We start from the raw sequence: 4,254 nt of genomic DNA, 5'->3' as shown, positions 1-4,254 counted from the left end.
CGGGCCCTCAGCCAGTACCTTCCTCGCCGTCAGCCTCGGGCCCCGGGAACCTCCTGGAAACTGGCCCCGACCCGCGGGCCCCAGCCCAGACCACCGGTATGGCCTGACGCGGGCGGCCAATGACAGTCCCACCGCCGGAACTCCAGCCCTTCGGTTCTCATTGGCCCAATGCGCGCCGCGGACGCTTGCGCACAGCCTTCCGGGTCAGGTGGCTCCCGCCTGTTTCCCTGCGTGGAGGCGGGGCCACTGCCGGTCTCCTTGGCAACGCCCAAGCCCCCGCCGCGCGCGGTGTTGGGAAATGGAGTCGCGCGGCGGCCTCGGGTTTTCAAGGGTTTGGTGGCGCTTGGTGCACTCGCCCGGTGTGTAGTCCTGCCTTCGGCATTCCCGGTGTCCTCCCAAGCAGACCGAGACTAAACCCTGCAGGTGCAAAAGCAGAAACTGCCGAGGTTCCAGAAGGCAACACCAGCAGGCAGCACGCAGGAGAAAACGCACCGGGTAGGGCAGGTGTAGGTGGAGGCGCCGAAGCCTGGAGCTCAGGGTTCCCGTCCCAGCTCCGCCTCTCACTGACTGTGCGTCCTGGGCGCGGGTTCGACCTCTCTGTGTCAGTGTCCCGTAAAGGTTTAAGGTCAGTTTTTCAACCTTTACACCAAGAATTCTCAGCCCGTAACCCTACATTTGTCTCAAGTCTGATTGTTCTTGGACTCTTGCCCAAAGCATCTGTTTTCCTTGTAATTTGGTTTGGATGGGCAGAAGGTATTTCCCTAGCCTTGCTTGTCCTTAGACCATCTAGTTCTTGTCTTGCCCCACACATCACAATATTGATTCTTTTTTCCTTTTTTCTTGGGACCCATTTAAGTGTCTTTTTTTTTTTTTTTTTTTGACAGGGTCTTATTCTGTTGCCCATGCTGGAGTGCAGTGGCACGATCTCGGCTCACTGCAACCTCTGCCTCCAGGTTGAAGTGATCCTCCCGCCTCAGCCTCCCTAGTAGCTGGGACCACAGGTGGGCGCCACCACGCCTGGCTAATTTTTTTATTTTTAGTAGAGACGGAATTTCACCATGTTAGCCAGGCTGGTCTTGAACTCCTGACCTCAGGTGATCCGCCCGCCTCGGTCTCCCAAAGTGCTGGGATTACAGGCCAATTTAAGTGTCTTTGACACATAAAAATGAAAGGCAGAGCAGTCTCAATAGAGACTGTCCCTCTTGGCAGAGAATAAAAGGTTCTCTCTGTCTTGTTTTTGGAACCTGTAGACAGTTCTCAGGTGTCCAGTTCCTTAACTCTTTTTGCCTCCCTCCCTCTATACCTACCTCCATCTATAACTATCTCTCCGTCAAATGTCAGCTATAACTGTCCACCTAATTGATTCTACTTGTTAATCCTGGTAGAGCAAGGGAGCTCATCATGTTTGGAATGTTTTAATATAAATTTTGCTACTTTGAAAGAATTTAAGAACATTTCAGGACTGGGTGCAGTGGCTCACACCTGGAATCTGAGCACTTTGGATGGCCAAGGTGAGCGATCACTTGAACCTAGGAGTTTGAGACCTGCCTGAGCAACAAAATGAGACCCCCATCTGTATAAAAAAATAGAAAAATTAGCTGAGCATGGTCTTGCATACAGACCCCCATCTGTATAAAAAAATAGAAAAAATAGCTGAGCATGATCTTGCAAGCCCGTAATACCAGCTACATGGGAGACTGAGATGGGAGGATTGCTTGAGCTCAGGAGTTGGAGTGTTCAGTGAGCGATGATGGAGCCACTGCACTCCAGCCTGGGTAAGAGAGAGACCCTGTCTCAGGAAAAAGCAAACAAAAACCCTGAAGAAAAAAAAAACCCAACACTTAGAAGTATTAAAGTTGTGATTTAATCAAATGCTTAGAGGCATTATTACCATTTCAAGCAGTGTATGCATGTTTGGAGGCATTTTAACTCTTTAAACATTTCATTTTTAAATTTTTTATTTAATTATTTATTTGAGACAGCATCTTGCTCTGTCACCCAGGCTGGAGCAGAGTGGCATAATCTCGGCTCACTGCAATCTCTGCTTCCTGGGCTCAAGAGATTTTTGTGCCTCAGCTTCCCAAATAGTTGGAATTACAGGTGCATGCCACCACACCCATCTAATTTTTTGTATTTTTAGTAGACACAAGGTTTCACCATGTTGGTTGGGCTGGTCTCGAACTCCTGACCTCAAGTGATCCACCTGCCTTGACCTCCCAAAGTGCTGGGATTATAAGTGTGAGCCACTGCACCTGGCCTGAGTGTTATTTTGAAATTTTCTTTTTTAGTTTTTTTTTTTTTTTTAGATGCAGTCTTGCTCTCTGGCCCAGAATGGAGTGCAATGGCATGATCTCTGCTCACTGCAACCTTTGCCTCCCAGGTTCAAGTGATTCTCCTACCTCAGCCTCCCAGGTAGCTGGGATTACAGGTGCCTGCAACCATGCCAGACTAATTTTTGTATTTTTACTAGAGACAGGGTTTCACCATGTTGGCCAAGCTGGTGTTGAATTCCTGACCTCAGGTGATCCACCCGCCTTGGCATCCCAAAGTGCTGGGATTACAGGCGTGAGCCACCGTGCCCGACCGCCTGAGTGATATTTTCTAACACATTTTCTACTTCTCATGCTGGTGTGAACTATAAGATGACTGGTATATGGTATGCTATCAGTCATAATGATGATTATTGGGTTCTTGGCCACAAAAAATAAAATGGCCAATTTTTTTTTTTTGACAATCACATCTTTAACCGTGCCATTTTAAGTTTTGTCCTCTTCCTTCTTGGGGAATGGGACTGCGTCAGTTGGAGATCTGGAATGATCGAAGATGTCTACTCAAGCAGGGCGGCATTTTTTAAAAATGAAAAATATGCGAGTCAATGCTTTTGAGTTTAGCTTGCACAAGGATTGGTTAAGAATACCTGATATAGGCCGGGCGCGGTGGCTCACGCCTGTAATCCCAGCACTTTGGGAGGCTGAGGCGGGCGGGTCACGAGGGCAGATCGAGACCATCCTGGCTGACATGGTGAAACCCCATCTCTACTAAAAATACAAAAAAATTAGCCGGGCGTGCGGTGGCTCACGCCTGTAATCCCAGCACTTTGGGAGGCTGAGGCGGGCGGGTCACGAGGGCAGATCGAGACCATCCTGGCTGACATGGTGAAACCCCATCTCTACTAAAAATACAAAAAAATTAGCCGGGCGTGGTGGCGGCACCTGTAGTCCCAGCTACTCAGGAGGCTGAGGCAGGAGAATGGCATGAACCCAGGAGGTGGAGCTTGCAGTGAGCCCAGATCGCGCCACTGCACTCCAGCCTGGGGGACAGAGCGAGACTCCGCCTCAAAAACAAAAAACAAAACAAAACAAAAAAAACAAAGAATACCTGATGTGCCTCCCCCAACTTCTTTTTTTATTTTGAGACAGGGTCTGGCTCTTTTGCCCAGGCTGGAGTACAGTGGCACAATCCACCTCACTGCAACCTCTGCCTCCTGGGCTCAAGTCATCCTCCCACCTCAGCCTCCCAAGTAGCTGGGACTACAAGTGCATGCCAGCGAATTTTTGCTTTTGTTGTTGTTATTGTTGAGATGGGGTTTCATCATGTTGCCCAGGCTGGAGTTCTCTTCAACATGGTTGTAGGGAGTCCTTTATTAGATGGCATTTCTCATAAACAGAATTTCCAGGTTGGAGCCCTTGATCTTTGATATTTTGTCTCCCCGGAGCTCACATTAAGGAGAGTTGGTTTGTAGGCTCCTTCATTTAGAACCATTGGAAAAGCCTTAGGCCACGGAAGGTTAAAAGTTTCTGTAAGCTTTGTAAATTGATTTTTTAATTACCTTATTTGTACATTCCAGCAATCTGGAAGACTGAGAGTAGTATGCAAAATCGGAATTCTAAATAACCAGTCATATGTTAAAGTAGATTGAATTGTTTCATCAGTGAAATAGATTCCTTGGTTGCTGTGAAGCTTCAAAGGAACTCCCCAAGAAGGAAGAGGACAAAACTTTTTTTTAATTTAATTTCTTTTTTTGAGACAGAGTCTCGCTCTGTCACCCAGGCTGGAGTGCAGTGACGTGATCTCGGCTCACTGCAAGCTCCGCCTCCAGGGTTCATGCCATTCTCCTGCCTCAGCTTCCCAAGTAGCTGGGACTACAGGTGCCTGCCACCCCGGCCGGCTAATTTTTTTGTATTTTTAGTAGAGACAGGGTTTCACCATGTTAGCCAGGATGGTCTCGATCTCCTGACCTTGTGATCCACCTGT

This window comes from Colobus angolensis, unplaced genomic scaffold (genome assembly GCF_000951035.1).
Source record: "Colobus angolensis palliatus isolate OR3802 unplaced genomic scaffold, Cang.pa_1.0 Scaffold480, whole genome shotgun sequence".
Classification (NCBI taxonomy): domain Eukaryota; kingdom Metazoa; phylum Chordata; class Mammalia; order Primates; family Cercopithecidae; genus Colobus; species Colobus angolensis.
This window is presented reverse-complemented; position numbering follows the sequence as displayed.